The sequence below is a fragment of the Amphiprion ocellaris genome, chromosome 5, assembly GCF_022539595.1.
Source record: "Amphiprion ocellaris isolate individual 3 ecotype Okinawa chromosome 5, ASM2253959v1, whole genome shotgun sequence".
In the NCBI taxonomy this organism is placed as follows: domain Eukaryota; kingdom Metazoa; phylum Chordata; class Actinopteri; family Pomacentridae; genus Amphiprion; species Amphiprion ocellaris.
The window spans coordinates 21,660,662-21,678,299 of record NC_072770.1 but is presented as its reverse complement, the minus strand read 5'-3'; the positions used below and the strand labels follow the sequence as shown (position 1 = coordinate 21,678,299).

The 17,638-nt window shown below is 42.7% G+C and overlaps 1 protein-coding gene across 4 annotated transcripts in view; it reads left to right on the top strand.

Annotated features, from left to right (window-relative positions):
- Window positions 1–6,446: 6,446 nt before the first annotated feature.
- The window catches only part of LOC111577037 (plexin-A1-like), a 203,099-nt gene continuing 191,907 nt past the window's right edge, over window positions 6,447–17,638 (top strand). For all 4 annotated transcript variants that reach the window (XM_055010656.1, XM_055010654.1, XM_055010655.1 and 1 more), the window contains exon 1: window positions 6,447–6,589. The gene's annotated coding sequence lies outside the window, so the exon portion shown is untranslated. The remainder of the gene's footprint in view (window positions 6,590–17,638) is intronic.

Here is a 17,638-nt window from a genome sequence, read left to right as displayed (position 1 = left end):
TGTGATTGAGATGCACATGGAAGGTAAAGTGGTTTTATATCACAAGAAGATGTTAGATGTAAGAATTATGGCAATTTGTTTGACATGAAAGTAGTTATATGTTTACATTTGCATTTGCCAGTGGAGCCTGTCAGACATTACGCATGCTAATGTGTACAAATGCAAATTACTGTTTGCTGTCTATCTAGAAAATATCAGTCTGAACACTAAAGCAAAGAATTATGGGACATTTTTAATCATTTAACAGCTCTAAGCTTCATAGTTTCATGTTTTGTTTATGTTATATACATACCAGCATCTGTAAAGTCCCTCTGAAGTCATTGATTAAACCCCTATAAACTCATCTCTGTCCCATTAAAATAATCTCTTGCCACCTTAAAATGGCTTAAATGCAACTCTACGTTGTTGTTCCCCCGAGAAAATCCCCTCTACACACCCCTTTGCTTTTTGCTGCAGCTCAAACAGACCAGCTCACCTATGACTCTGATCAAACACTGTAAAACTGCTCTATGCTACAAAATTACAGTTTGAAATATTGCAGAAGTAGTGTTCAAACTGGACTCATTTCCAGTCAAAATAAGGATACAGAAAGTACCCCCTGCATGTTGACAGGATTTGTTTTTTATGTTTGTTTCATCAAAGATTGTCATCAGTGCACTGTAATTTTAATGTGAAAAAGCTCAGTCATGCCATTGACTGCTTATTACACTCGTGATATTGCTTCTAGCATATAAATACACCATACGGACATATTAATAATATTAAGGGCTCTTTAAAACACAAACCTACAATAGACTCAGCTAAGCACTGACCAAACATCATCATAGAGAACAATATTTCTTTGTTATATGAGAAAACACCAATCACCTGTTGTATCTTGACCCAGAAACGAAGATAAACCCAAGTCCTGAAGTATTTTGGCAAACACATACTCAAACACCTTAAGCATCTTATCATGGCCTTAAATCTCAACAGAAACAGACAACATACTTTTATCGTCTGTTAGTGTTTTATTATTTTGAGTTGCAGAGTGCATTAACTTCAAACAGATATTACAGAAAGTTTCCCTGTGTCCTGATTTGGTGGTGGTGTGTGCAGATGGCATTGTTCCAGAACAGCCGAGGATCCTGAGAGCTGAAATGGGATTGAAGCGATTGCACAAACAGATCAGACAGGTTTAGCCAGATGATATCCTGTACCCCTGCAACCCAGCAGTCAGCCATCTTGTTGTTAGCCAATTAATGGCTCATTACCAGTTTAGCTCGAGCTGCGCCACCTCGGGTTACAAGGCCACCAAACCTGCACTTCACCCACTGGCTCAAATCTGATTATTTTCACCTAATTGGCACAGATCAGATGTTTTTTTTTTGGCTTTTAAGTTAGAAGGATCCAGTTTCATGGGAAGAGAAAGGGATGGCATTGATGACTGGTAAACAGTGATCGTCTTACAGGTTTTGAGAATTTAAAAAAATATTCTTTGTTAGTTTTTTTTAAGTTTGTGTCTCTGGAGCTCATTATAATCTGCTGATAAGTTATCTTTTTATCTGGAATGACAGGAAAGTCAATGTAGTGTCAGTGTATAGAACTGAGATCATTTTAGTGTGTATGAATGCAGCCTATTGTGTTTTGTAGACAGAAAAGCTGCAGAATCTGTGAATAGATCTGGTTGTCTTTTTGTGCTTTGTGTACAATAATTTTGTGCTTAGTTGTATGTTTTCACAGAATTGTATGCACATGTCTGCACAAATGCAGGTTAATGTATTGTGTATTTCCAAGGACAGTTGGGACTCTCTTCACACCATGATCACTTGGTTGTTGCATCTCTCTGCTCATGTAAAATGTTTGTTGTTCTTGCCAAATACGGGCCCATTAATAGTGCATGGATTAGAAAAAAGGCAAATTATGAGCAAAACAGCAGCACACCACCAAACAGCCATGCGTACATTTATTTAATATTCTCAGTGCTCTCAGCCCAAGCCGCTCGACCTGTGCATTGTCGAGTGAAGCCGTGACAGCTAAGATGAATCTGGCTCATTAAAAAAAAACATCACTGAGCACTGTAGACAAAACAATTTTTTGGTTGTACAATGTAAGTAACAGTAAGTTGTTTTTTTTTTTTTTTTTTTTAGCTCTCTCAGGCTGCTGTGGCTTTATATTGAGTTTGTGATAATGCAACTGTGCTGAGCAGAATGGAAGTGATGGCAAATTTTGCATACTACCTCTGATCTTGGTTTGCATAAGGCTAATGCTGTATTTCATTCTGCATGAAAATATTCCCATGAGAATTTACGCCAGGCCTGAAGTGGACAAGATGAACATGAGCCGCACTAACTCAGAGCTAATCAATGTGTTAGTGTTTTAGTGTGAGATAGAGAATGGCTTTGTCCAGAGGCCTTTCACATGGTAAGTGAGGCTAATCTCTTAGTACTACTATGGCCAAACTAACCATTTCTAAAGGCACACAGTGGGCTTTTGAAAGCAATTGAAAGCTGGGTGGTGTGATAGGATAAATTTTCTGGCAATTGCTGAAATTCAGCTGCTCTTTTATTCACATTGCACACACAAATATCTTTATCTTTCTCAATCAAAAATACACATTCCACCTACTTCTTTGAAACACACTCTTTCTCTCTCATATACACACACAGTCAGCACATGGACCAGGTGGTGTGGTTAGTGCCAGAGCTTGCTCTCTGCTCTCCTGAGTGCAATTGGTAACCTGAGCTGCCTTTTTGAATAACTCAGTTATCCCAAAAGCTTCCTCGCTGCAGCAACATCATGGAACAGTGCCCAAAACACACTTTCTCTAAGCTCCTAATATTCTCTGACTGCATGATGAATATTGAAATTCAGCTTTGAAAGTCACTTTCGCTGTCTCGAGGTTGTATTTCATAAGAAAAGAGTACGAATTAAAAGTTGCATGGATAGCCTTACGGGCGCAGCTTGTATTGAAAATCTGTCATCGAAGTGTCACTCAGTGTAAGTTAATCTGTGCGAACGTGTCAGCTGATGGGATATGACAGGAAGGCCCCGGGCCTCCTTATTTAATTAGGAGCCCGCCTTGTTTTGTGGAACTCACAACCAAACCTGTCTCCCATCATCTCCAGGGCATTTTCTAATTTGAACAGCATTCACTGTAAATTTAGCTGAGATATTTTCTGCCATAGATGGAACCTGCAGGTGTCCAATGTCCTGCACCACATCAGGGCTAAAGTGTAGCTGTCGAGGCTGAACTATTAATGTCACTCAGTTGGCCTGCAAATATTTGGCATCAACCTGTGCCCCATCGCCACCACTGTTGAGTCCCCAAACAGTCCTGCCCAGGTTCTTCCTTTATTTTTCTTTTTTTGTGTGTCTTTTACTTGCTTTAACTCTGAGTGAGAGACGTGCTTTAAAAATGATCCTGATGATTATGATAATGATTGTTATTATGATGATTTAGTAGTTTCATGATTATTAATAGTCGCATAGTTAGTCGAGAAGAACATTTATGAATCAGTTTTAGGTATATTTTTGCATGTTTTTACTTTTGTAAGTTTGCAATAACTTTGAATATGTTCTCGTTACCAAATTTTGTCAAAAATAATTAGTCGATCACTTCTGAGAGCATTAGTGTGATATATGCAATAACTTGTAGTAGCACCAGTTTCCTGACTTTGTATTTGATAATGCCTAAAATATGCTGATTAAATTACAATACAGCGGTGAAAAGTACTTGTATATTTATTTTCATTTTTATTTTATTTCAGCAGACTATTTACTGGATATACATATTCAAACAGAGTATGCTGTTAGCTCTTTACAACACAAGTGAGAGAGTGACTGCAGGAAACATACAGTCAAGTAATGATTTATTTTGGTCATTTAAAACCTGTAAGAATATACTAACTTCCAGAACCTCAAAACTTGACAGTTGAAAGGCATGTCATCTTTTAAAAAAAGACACAGCTTCTCAGAGAATTGTCGAATTTTCAACTTTCCACCAGTACTGGGACTAATCATCTGTGATGTTTTCCATTAGACAACTTCTAGGTTTAAAATTGTGATATTTCATCTAAATCAATTTAACCTACATGTCTCATTTTAAAATTTGCCCCCCAAAAAATGTGTGCTTTAGTCAGATCCGATGTATAACGAAAAACTTCTGCACTTCTTTTCTGAACTGTGAAACCATTCAACTTTTCAGCTGAACTGGGATGTATTGCAGGCTGTGCATATACAGAGCCGATAGGAGACAAGAATGGAAACAAATTAAACATGTAAATAGTAAAATATGTATAATATGTGGAGCCACTGCTTCCCCCTAGTAGTAGTAATTGATGTGGGTGGTTGGCAAAAATATTGTACATGTTTTTCAGTTATTCTAAAATAATTAACCAAAAGAATTAGGGATCGACCATAATAGGTTTTTTAGGGAAGATATTAATGCCGATTATTGGTAATCAAGAAAGGCCGATAACCACTATAGAGACAAACAAGCACACTCACATTCACACTATACAGACAGTTTAGAATCACCAATTCACCTTCTCTGGACTGTGGGAGGAAGCCAGACAACCTGATGAGAACCTACGCAGGCGCAGGGAGAACATGTGAACTCCTCACAGAAAGAACCCAGGCTGAGATTTGAAGCCAGGACCTTCGAGCTGTGAGGTGACAGTTCTAACCACTACAGCACCGTGTTACCCTCATAGCTCTTAATGTAATAAGATGAAGACCTTATGAATGTTAAACAGATGACAGAGAATCCAATAAACCAAAGCCTCTATTGGATTCCCTGTGAGCAAGCAGTTGGCGACCGTGAGAAGCAACCAAAAAAAACCCCCCCACAAAACTCTTTAATGGGGAGGAACCAGGCTCGGGGAAGGCAGCCATCTGCCTTCACCAGTTGGGGTGTAAGTGGGGATGAGAGGAGAAGGGTATAGCAGAAAGGTATCATTCTCCCATCTATAGGGATAAAATCACCAACCTACATTGTTTCTCCAAACTGAGGGAACCTTCTCAATGGGTTGAGTTTTACAGCCGTAAACTAATTCCCCCCGAGAAAAAAAATGCTGATTTTGCTCCTTCAAACAGCAAGAAGTCAAATATGTAAATAACTAACCTGCAGAAAAACGTGGTCCCCTGTCATAAAACAACAACAACACACAATTCATAAAAGGATGCAGAGGTTGTAATTGAAGACAATGGCACAGTACAGGGAGTGGTATTTCACCAAGGTGATCCATTTACTCTACAGCACCCATGCAGGCACAGGAAGAAACATGTAAACTGCACAGAAAGACCCCAGGCCAGAAATTGAACCCACAACCTTCAAGCTATGAGATGGCCGTGACGTCCTAATATTGTATGTTCCTTACCTTAATTTTTATTAGTCAGGTAAGTTTGCATTATATAGATATAATACTGCAGGAATTTTACTTTAATATTTGAATTTGTCAGGCAAAGAATCGAACACAGGACCTTCTAGCTGTGAAGTGACAGTGCTAACGACAGTTCCACCATGTCAACCTAATATTGTATGTTTAATTTTTACATTTTTAGTCAGGTAAATTTGTATTATACAAATATAATATTGCAGTTTTTGTTAACCTTAACATTTAAATTGGTCAGGCAAAGAATCAAACACAAGACATTCTAGCCGTGAGGTGACAGTCCTGACCGCTGACCACTGCCCAATTATAATACATCCATCAAATTGTCTATACACTGCTTAATCCTCATTAGGGTTGCAGGAAGTCTATCCTAGCTGACTTGAGGCAAAGGCAGGGGACACCCTGGACAGGTCACCAGTCTATCACAGGGCTGCACATAGAGAAGAACAAGCACACTCGCATTCACACCTACGGACAATTTAGAATCACCAATTAACCTCAGCATGTTTTTGGCCTGTGGGAGGAAGCCAGAGTACCTGGAGAAAACCCACGGATACACAGGGATAACATGCAAACTCCATGTAGAAAGATCCCAGGCCGGGGTGCGAACCGGGGATCTTCTAACTGCAAGGCAACAGTGCTAACCACTGATAATTGGGAAAATGTCAAATATCGGCATTCAACTGTCATTTTGTTAATATAATTTCTAGGATTATAACATTATTACAATGCAAAAAAAAGACTCATTGGAGCTCTCTGTGCCTCTAGCCATAGAGGTGCAAGACCCAATATTACAGTTAAAAATGAGCCCACAGTGAGAAAAAATATGTTACAGGAGCAAAAAAAAAACGCATAAAGGGTTGTTAAGGGGTTAATAAAAAATCTATGAAATGAAATAGAGCGCAAATAGAGTGTGGAAAGTGAGACTACTTAAAATGTAATGTAAAGGTGTGCACAGTGTTTGCATTCCCAGGCTGTGGAAGCCCTCTGTAGGCCGGCGGAGGTACTGCAGCAGCGGGGCGCCTCCTCCTCCTCCTCCTCCTCCTCCTCCTCCTGGAGCCGGAGCTGCATTCCTCTCCTCTCCGCTTCATTCACACACAGGGAGCCGCCGGAGAGAGAGCACCGCCACTCCGTGACCAGCGTGGAAATGTCCCCAAGTTTTGGAATTTAAAAAACCATGGCGAGGATATCAAGCCTGCGGATCACTTGAATCTGTAAGTACCGAGAAAACTCCGGAGGGTTTTTTCTTTCTCTCGTGTCGAAGTCGCAGGGTTTTTTTTTTTGGTGGAAATATTGAGGTTACATTTTTTTTCCTCTCTCCGTCTTTCTTGTATTGGCTCCGTGTGGTGAGTTTTGGTTGTATTTAGTCCCTCTTCGCACGTCTCCTCCGCTTTTCTTGTTCCTCCACGAGTTGAAGCTCCCACTAAAAACCCTCCGTGGCTTGGAAAAAGGCGTGAAGGGGACGATAATGTCCACTTCTTGCTGCTGCTGTGCGGAGGCTTGTGTTTCCGTGCGACCCGGTGCGACCACCAGTCGGATTGATTCACGCACAAACTGTTAAACTGCGGATATTTTTGGGCGCCGAGCGTCGCGCTAGCTTAGCTAACTTCATTAATTCCACTTAAAATTCACTTAAATTTAAGCTTTTGGTTCTTGAAAGTGAGATAATGTTGCTCTTTTAGTGCGTAACGTCGGTTTCGGTGCGGTGTGAGGTGAGTTTGTGGCTGCTTGGATAGCGGCGGCTGCGGTAAAAATGAGGTTTTTTTTTAGGGGGGAGTCTGGTACTTAAACCACCGGGACTTGTGCTCGGTGACACGGACTGAGCTCGCTGCTGTATCCGGCTGCCCCGTTGCATTGCCTCCGAGGAGGAATGCCACCACCAGTGTACATAATTACAGGTATTCAAGGAGCTGACACACTGTCGCCTGGATAAATAGTCCGGGGAGGCTGCACAGCTCCAGCTCAAACATTTCCTCTGTGTCAGATTTAACTGTACACCCCACATCTTTTTTTTTTTTTGAAAAATTTTAAATATAAGATGGACCTCAGGGAGGAGTTGTGTTCCTCAAGGGGACTGCTTGCTTCAAAATCGATCCCCCCTATTAGCTTTGAAATAATTAGAAATTGTGTCTGTGTGCCGTGAAAAGAGCGTTAATCTGCTAACGAATGAGAGGCCAATTTGTAAGCTTTGTTATTCGACAGCAATTGAATTCCCCTTTTGAGCAGGGATGGAGTGGTGAGGGCTGTCTGTGGGTGTGTTGAGTGCGCATTGGTTGTCAGCTATTGAAAATGCTCTCATTGCTCTATCGGATTCTCCTCACTTCCAATTAAAAAAAATAAAAATAAAATCCCGGTTAACCAAATTAGTCTGCCCACCCCGACCCCCGCATGCAACGTGAATTCATTTGAAGCCCATTTAAAAGCATTTTATTCATGAATCATATTAGATGAGCAAGGGCTCAGACATGATTTTAACCTTTTTCTTTGGAGAAAATGAGGAGGGAGTGGGGCCAGACTGGAGCCCATCGACCAAAATCACTGCAATGTTCCTTAAATATTGATGCAGTAGTCTAACAGTGTGTCTGTTGCACAGTTGAATGCAGTTTTATATAAACCTAGAGGCAGTAATTGGTGTGACTGATGTGATAATTCTTTATGATCAGTGACATGACCCAGTTTTGCCTCGGTTCAGTCAAGCAACAGCTCCTTATTGACAGTTCAATGCAATGACCAGCATTCACATGTAAATGATGTGGGATTTGAACCGTGACATGAGTGTTTGTTTAAGAGGTGGTGCCCGGACAGGGCTTTAAATCATTCAACCACAGGCGGAGTGACACCAGCCACACAACAGAAGTGTACCTAACTTGTTTAATCAAAACAAGCATTATTTGCATGAGTGTGGGACTGACAGCGAGGAGTGGCCGTAATGTAACCAAACATAACTGTGACTCTCTTTGTGGGAGAAAGAGCTGGCACAGAAAATGTATCCGGCATGGGTCTGTAAAGGACAAAATGTTCTGTGTTTTTCCTCAAGTGACCATTGAGGTGACAGTAGGATCATAATGATGCTTATACATGTTTAGACATGCCCAAACCACCACACTACTCTCACCTGAATCTGGTACAAGTGAAAACAATCTCACCTAAAATGGTTTCAGAAAGTTCTCACCTTCCCACCATACAGCTGAAGTCTTTTGAAAATTGTTTTTGTTTTGCAAAACTGTGACCTTGTATGGCATTTTACATGAAAGCTGGCAACCCAGCCAGAAAATTACAAGCAATTTGCCTCAATCTTCCCTAATTATGATACAGATCTGCCCCACAATAGACTGGCAGTGTCATGAATTTTCAAAGTCTGCCCTGTCCAGTTTGCCTGCTGCTGTGAAGGGTAAATCTGTGATGTCCAAACTTTGGAATTCGAGCTGACATGTGCACTTTGCACCCCTCTGGTCCTGCCATTGTGTGGGTCTCCCCACGTCGCATTCCTGCGGACCTTTCAGTGAGCAGCATATTTAAAGTCTAATTAGATTGGAGATGGATGACAAAGCAGAGGGGCTGTGCTGAAGTGAGAACTGAATCACATCTTGGCACACTGTAAGTCCGGCCTGAAATATTCGGTTTTAGAGTGTGTGTTGATTACGGGTTTTAGAATGAAAGTAGAGGATTTGAATTAAATTCCTGCAGCACACACGAGACTCTCTGTGTTGGAGTGAAAAACTACTTCACTGGCTCAAGGAAATTGTTTATGTATGTTGAAAGGACTTTGAGTGCATAACTGTATACTTCAGGGTCCACTGTTCTGTAATCCATGGCTTTCATGCGGCGGGCCGATATACGGTCTGTGTTCACTCTCAGGGTCTGCAGTGTCTCTGTGTGTGTTGCTAGACTGCAAAATCCAGCCCTGTTTCCAGTGTCCCTCACAGTTTGACATTTTTAACCAGTGCGACAACCTCATCTTTAGGCATTTCCTCTTCTCGCCTTCCCTCTCTGCCTCCGCTCCTCTGCCATTCTTCCTGCCTCCAGACTCACGCTGCCACTCAAGCTTTCTCTCCTCGTCTTCCTGCCTCACGCTCCTCTTCTCTCTGTACACCTCAGTCCTCCCATGCTGCCTCTCTCTATTTTTTCTAATCTGTACATCTCCTCATTCTCCCGTCCTCTCTCTTACCCTTTCTCTAGGTGCATGGCGGCTCATTCAATCTCCTTCTAGAGATGAGACCGTGCACATCTCCCTCTTTCACCCTCATCCACTCCCCATCCATCCTAAAATCTCCCCATTTTTCCCTTTGATGACCAGTTCTCCACTGTGTTTCTGCTGGGATGGCTACTCTTCACAGTTTGCCATTGCCTGCCCGTTGCTCCTTCTTGGCTCGGTGCTAAATGAAGAAGCATTTACGACAAGTGAAAGAGGATCCCCTATCAAACTGATGCGGTGGTTATGTCAGAGAGTGTCGGGTGCGCTGCAGCTCCAACTCTTTCTCCCATGTGTGATTGAGGGCTTTCTTGACTCGGTGGTGCTGTAATGCAATATCTGTTTTCATATCATAGCCGGTGGAGATGGCGTGTTTTTATTACATAAGTTTTCATTTGTGTCAGTCTTGCTAAAGAGGTTAGCAGGAGTGGCATGATGTTGGCTCTCTGCTATAAGTGTGCTTCGTTCGCTGTGTGCTCAGTCTAGTTTTTGCTCTTTTTTTCAGACACGTCAGTTTTTCTTTCATCTGTTTTGATCCATCCTTCCTTTCTTGCTTCTGTCACATCCTGTCCTGAGTCTCCATGGTGTCACCTCTCCATCTCGTTCTGAGCCTTGCCCCATCCTGTCTCTTTCTCGCTCTCTCTCAGTATTTTACTTGGTCTCTCTGGGGTTTGTGTGATGCCCTGAGGCGAGGAGCCACACAGCAGCACCAGCAATATTAAAACACACTGAAGAGGGACCAGCGGCAGGGCTCTATCCGAAGGCACTGTTGTACACACACATCCACACACCTACAGCTCTCATGGTGCTAACACCTATCCAGCCGACAAGCCTTAATATGAAATAAACTCACTCGCCAATACCTGGCGGGCCTGTCTTGACTGACTGCTCAAATAGGAATGACCTCCATTTGGCCCAAATAAGAAGCTGGGATTGAGAGTCAGTAGGCGGTGTTGAACTGCGAAGTGCTGGTGCATTACGAATCACATCGAGAGGTGAGTTTGCAGGTGAACCAGCAGCATAAACCCTCATCAGTGCCAATCAGAGGCAAATTTAAAGGTAGACTGAGCTATCTGCAAGCTTCGACACATTTTTAAAGAAAGGAGAGTGCGCTCAGGGCTGACAGCTTTATTTTGGTCGTTGGAGACTAGCTGAATTAGAGAGAATGCATAAAAAAGTGAGTGCCAGCGCGGAAAATGTGAAATGAAAGCTCAGTCTGTACTGTTTGATACCTTGACCTCCTTTAAAAAGATTTGTTGTTGCATTCCTCGCTTCAGATGTAGTCAAATAAATATGACCACTGTGGTGGCAGAGCAGAAATGTCCTCAGCCAGAAAATGTCTCTTTTCTTTCTTTGAGGAAAGCAGCCTTAGTTTCTCTGTCTCTGTCGTGCTCATCCAAGTGAACTGTCTGTTATGTATAATTAATTTTCTCCTCTCTCCCAGTTTATTTTTATCGCCTACTTTTAACCGTTTTTTTCAAAGGACCCCTCCCCTGCTTCTGTCCTCTACCGTGCCTGCTGAAAGTGACAGCTGCTCGTGTACTGGGGATGCTTTTTGAAGCAGGCACTAAAAAGGCCACTCACTCAAGACAACTTGGAATAGAAAAATCTCGGCCGTTCTGACACTATCAAAAACATGCCTGCTAATCTGGCTGCAAATTGAAAATAAGCTCCACTGTAGTGTGTGCTGCCGGTTGGGGAACAGAATTTACATGGTCCCCTTTTGTTCAAAGGGTTGTTGATTGGTTTGGTTGAAATGCAAAGCAGAGTGACAAGATTGACTTAAGTAGGGCACCAGGAAATTGTCTTGTTCACCGTTTTGCAGGCACTTCCTCTTATTGAGGAGAGCACTACATTGAATTTATTTTCTTATAAAGTCATCTCTCATTTAATTTAATTTGTAGATTGTGCTGTCTTCCAAGCCAAAGGAACACTGTTATTGGTTGTATGTGACCCTCAGCCCCCGGCACGTCAGTGCTTAGATTGAGTTACAGTCCTCAGAAAGGTTCTGGTTGAAGGTCTAAAGATGCAGTATTAACCCGGGTTCCACTTCCGACCCAGTGGCCTTGGGCAGAAGTCCCTCCACCCCTGCAGCTCATGGGCACAACCTCAGCATATGAGGTTTCCTCCCTGGCATGCTAATGCTCTTGTCAGCATTCTGTCCATCTCCCCTCAGACTCTGACTCAGACAGGCAGCTTGGGTCCCCGATTTGTGCCGTCATAAAAAATGCCTTCTCTTGTTGCTATTCCTTGTGTGAAGGAGAGCCCGGGTCTGTTATCGATCAGGAAGTCACGGCTCTTTCCTGTAACATTAGACAACACCTATACTTGTTATCTGTATTGCTCTCTAATTTTATTGCTAAGGTGTGCATCTCCCAGGGTAGGTCACACTTAATATTTTCTGTTATCTGGGTTATTCCTGCATAATGTTCGTTCTTTTTTTCTTGATTGATTTCTGTGGAGTGCGTCTTCCAGAATCATGCTTATAGTTACCTACTGTTATTGCACAGTGATCTCAAGTCAGTGTAGCTGCTTCCTCTCCAACTATAAGTTAGAATTGAGTGATGGTGAAGCAGTCACAGATTGCTTCCGAAATCAATCTACCTTTAAGTCATTTGCTGCTGTTTGATGATGCACTGTAGTTATGGCTCATTATTTCCCTTTTTTGCCCCGAAAAATGAAAAGATAATTTGGACAAGTACTTTTTTACTGACTTGGTACATTACCACCAGCTCTTTCATGGTTTCTCTCCAGCTTTCTGTCTCTTTGCAGTCTCAGGGCTGTGGTTCTCCTAAGAGCATGCCGTATTCTAATTTTATACTGCAACAATCTAAACAACTTTTGTGTGGAGACATAAATTCATATGTGGTAAAAAATCATCTTGAACCAATTGCTATGTCTACAAAGTCTCTAATCTGGTGAAAAATGATCGAAACTGTGAATGATGAGTCCTAACTGGCGTGTAATGAGTACTCTGTACAAGAGATTTATTAGATTAATCATAAATGTATTGATAATAAGTTGTCACAATACAATATTTATTTCATTGTGATGCAGACTTTATCATTATAATGCAGAAGATATTGGGATGTTTGGGATTTTCACACAAACCCAATGTCTTTCCTTTTGGCAGAGAACTAATGTCACTGGTTCAATGGAAAAAAATATTTAAATGGATTGTATGCAGACCAGCCTGTCAGTATCATTGGCAGAAATTGTGTGTTGCTGATGCTGAGATAGTCTCAGTTTAGATGAGGAAGCCTACTGGTTGTTTACTGTGCTCACTAGAGTCTGTCTGCCTCTTCAGGCATGTTTGGCTTGTTAATGAGAACCACTGTGTGAGAGAGGAGGCAGTGCGCTGTGGGTGTGTGCCTGTGCATGTATTTGCATTGAGATAAGCAGTGCATCGTCAGTGTGCATTTGTTGATGTGCACACTATATACAGGGTGCTATCTGAGCAGTGTGAGGACTGCTCATGTTTAATGTAAGGTACCACTCCACTGTAGTGGATGAAACCGGGAAGAGTTTATATAGGCACATAGCCATTTATTGCTGTGATTAATGTTAATGGTGCAGCAAGTCATAATTGCTCACTTCTTTTTCATTCTTCTCAGTATCTCCCACGTCTTCATTCCTGTCTTGCAATCCTCACTCTCCCCTTTCTTGCAAACACACACCCTCCTGGTTTCTGTTCTGTTTACCAAGGGGAAGCTTCAATAATTCAGATGGTCTGTACTCCCCAGCCTTGTAAATAAGACTAATAGAAGGTGGGTTTTTGAAGAGAGCCACTTGCCCAGGGAAAGCATGGCTGTGGGCTAGCCTATAAATCAGCTGGCTGCCTGTCTGGCTCCTTTACTGTGGTTGTGTTGTGGACTCGCCAGCAGTAACCTCCACGTTACCGGAAGGAACGGCAACTCTATCCAGGGAGGTCAGGAGTTGTTGCCATTGCTCCTGAAGCAGTTGTGGGCGTTGGGTATGTGCGAATCTGTGTAGAACATAGGTAAGATCTCTCTCTCCCTCCCTCCTCATTTAGTTGCATTTTGGCTTGTGTTTGTGTGGCACACATATGGACCCACATGTTATGGCTCATAAACCACACACTCTTGATGTCAGCACCTGCATGTGTGTTTACCAGATGGAGATAAGTGCTCATTTATTCATTTTGTTTATCACTCATTTTTCCCCCTGAGTTCTTGGCACTCATTAGATGTCAGCTGGTGCTGCTGGCTAGTTTGGTATGTGTGCACATATGTATGTGTGTGTGCTTGGTGGGGCCTTATGGATGCAGACACTTCATGGAAAACCAGTCAGTAAGGGGGGGGAAACATTTTGGTGTTTCAGAGTAACAGAATGAGCAGCTAGCCTTCTTAAATCCTCTGCGCAATCCCACTTCAGCTGCAAAAAGAAGGGTAGATTTTGAGTAGCTTTAGCCCTAAATCACTTTGGAGCACTTCCCAGCTTCTCACCTCCCGTCGTTTAACTCTAAGTAGTCAGTTTTCTATAACAGGGCCAAGAGGGACCTGTCAGGTTTGAGGGTCAGCTCAAAAGTTTTCTAAGCCCTGACTAAAAGCAGTATTGGTTCATTTGAAACTTGAGCCCAGATGATAAATGATTACTGTTTGTAACAGACGTCCAAAAGAACCACAGAAATGTTATTTTGAAGAAAACTGCAACATAAATAATAGTGCAAGCCACTTACTCCATGTAAGTGGCCCTGTTTGTAGTAGAAACAAGGCCGCTTACTCTCCACCCCTGATCACAGTGTTATATCCTTGTCTAAGAAATTGTTTTTGCCGTGTGCTTACAGTGAAGCCAAATTCAAGTTGTCAAATAAAAGAATGTAGTCTCCAACTCCTTTTAAAACAGCAATGAAAAAGCATAGAATATCCTAAACCTCCTTCTTCTTCTACCTCTTTTTTCTTTCCACAACCTCTTTGTCAACTGTCTTTTGTACTCTTCTCAAAGGGTTAAAGAGGGAGAAGTGATGAGTAGCCCACTGAGCCTGGCCTCTATTGTATGTTGGCATTGTGCCAGTGCATAGCATGTCGACCATAGACACATGTACAAGAGACTTTTCTCTATTCACAGCGACTACAGTTACCCTCACCTAGAGCAAAGCAATGCAAATACTTCTAACACTGATATTGTTAGAGGTTTCTCAATGCAAAACGACCTCATTCAAATAAGAGTTAAAAGGGTTTTTTTTATTGCATATCATTGCTTAACTTTTGGCCTTTTCACTCCCCGTGGCCTGATAAGCTTGGAGCATCTTTTTAACATTTCACAACCTTAGCCAAAAGTTTAGGGATGCTCCAGCATGATCCTGTTTTTCTTCTTCTCCCTCAGTGGAAACATGTGCTCGAGGACTATAAAACCCGTTTCCCTCCCTTTCCTCCCTTACGTAGCTTGTTAAGGGGAAAACCACTCGACGGCATGTTGTGCAGAACATTGGTAACTGCGCAGACTAATTCTTTTAGCAGACCTGGGTTACCTCCACACAACAACGGCGCAAATCCTGGGGGTGCTTTTAAGTTGTCTCTCCCTCCTCGACCCCCTGCAGAGAAAAGGCAAGCAGAGCAGGGGGGCTCTGGGAATAAGTGCTCCAGGACAGACAATGGCGGACCGCCGGGACGAGGGGTGGGGTGTAGGTTGTAGCCTGAAATAGAAGGAGAACAGGAGGAGGAGGCCTTCACACTGGAAGAAGGGGTGGAGTAGGGGAGGTCAAAGGTTAGACTGATCCCAACTTTAAAGGTGGAGAGGGGCCTTGGAGGTTTTATTGCCAGGGCTCTCTTGTTGCTTTTTGCCCAGCCTGGGGTGAACCTCTGAGCTGCTACTGCATCATTTGGGAGGGGGTGTGAGTGCGAGCTATGCATTGCTGTCCCATGATGGCTCCAGTTGTGCTTGGTGACCTCTGACCCCGGCCTGTCACATAGGTCAGCAGCATGCTAACTCCCACGTGAAGAGGTGTCGTGAAGAGCATTTTTGCCCCGGCGAGTCTATTTTCCCAGCTTGCAGATTTTGTAGGGGTGGATGAGGAGCCCGAGCATGTGACCAAGTAGCCAGCAAATATGGAGGAATGCATCAGCGATACAATTCAGCTCTTGCGTTCCAAATGAAATGGGGTGTGTAACTTGTGACTGGTGTGTTGATGCGTGTGAGCTGGGAGGAGTTGCTTCCATTCTCTCCAAGTCTTATTCTCTTGGGCCCGTCCTCCCTCCCTGCCTCTGCAAGATTCACGGTTTCCTTGGTTTCCATTGCATGCAAAGGAATGTGGCTGTTCAGGGTGATCAGCTCAGGTCTTCGTTGTTACCCGAGTGTGACCTCATTTGGCTCTTGAGATCAGCGTGACATAGCCTGTGGTGCACCAGCATACTTGCTCTGCTTGTCCTCTGACACATGACAGATAGGATTTATCCAACTGGCACTTCAGGCAACACTAAATGTTGAGTGTAGCTTGAAAACCGTGACATAAAAACATTGATTAATTTTAGGACAAGCAAACAGGGCAGGTTGATTGTCACATTTTGCATTTTCCAAACAAATACATCATCAAACTGAAACATATTTTTAGAATATAGTCATATGTGACGTTTGTTTTTCTGGAGGACAGACTTTTGTGCCATTGCCACATTAGCTGTTCACAAAACATGGCGCAAGCTGTTTTTAGATCATTCAAGAGGCACACCTCATTCTGCCCTCAGCAATCAGTGCCGCAGTCAAACTTGGCCACAGCACAGACACATTTTCAAAAGTAGCCCATCTCCCAGTCTGCTTGTAGCTGCATCAACATAAAAGCCTTGAGTGTTTAGATTTGTGAAAGGGCGGGATAGGAGGAATATGAACAAAACGATGCCAGAGACTGCACCTCGGCCAGAAACAGCTGAGGGAAAAGAACAAGACAGCCGAGGAGTGAGGGAGGGAACTTGGCAGCATTAGCTAACTCAGAACAGCAACAAGACAGCTCGCACCAAAGAATAATAAATAATGTTGTTGCAGAGAGGAGCTCTTTGAGGCAAGGTAGGGTGAGGAAGAAGAGAGAGTGCAGGGAAAGAAGGATGACGAGAAGCTGATTCAAACTTTAATTAAGGTCTGAACACAGCATTGGAACAGCTGCTGTTGCTTGCGCCACCCCGCCACACTGGCTTTATGGTTTTTGGTTTTTTTGGAAGCCAAACAGATGTTATGAGGGGGTGGTGACTTTATCGGACGAGAGGTTTGGTTTCAGGGAAGAGGAGGAAATTAAATTCTCCTGCTCTAAGACCAGTGATTTCAACAAATCAGCGTTAACTTGTGACTGTGACCCTGCGATACCTTGTTAGTTTCTCCACATTACCGTGTGATAGACTCACCACAGGATCCACAGCTCTGGTCTAGTGTTCATGAACAAGTTACTGACTGTATGATTTGACAGACAATACACAGTGAAATGCTCCATTGTACTTACTCCCTGCAAGGATAATAACATTCCTTTTAAATCCAAAATTGCAATTTGTATTTCAGTACTAAATAATACCACCTGCTGTGGCGCTGGACCAAATTTATTGAATATCGTGGAGCACTTACTGAATGAAATTCACTCATATACATTAAAGTTTTTCTACATTATTGAAATTATACATTATAACAACAGCCAGTGACATCAAACTAGAAAGTTAACCTATAATTAGGGAAGCATATCAGAAGTAAGCCAACAAGTGTTCATTAATTTGTTGTTGTTATAGTAAATGTGGCAATTAATGGTTATATAAACTTTTGGTTAGCTGTAACTCATCATTTCTGTTTTGATACTGAGCTTTGTTCTGTGTTTGGCATTTGTGGTCAGCACTGAGGTATTCCAGCTATGTTTCAGGTGCCGTTCACACCGTTCTGCACTCTGTGGAGTTTCAGTCTCTCCCTCCTCTGATCCAAATGTCTGTCATCATCAGCGTGTAGAGATCCCATTTGGTTGGGCTCACTCACCTCCCTTATCTGTGTCTGTCTCTACTCGCTCTCTCTGCCTCTTTCTCTTTCTGTCACTCTCCTATGGAGGACATGATGAAAATGGCTGTTTAATCATGCAGAGAGGTCAACC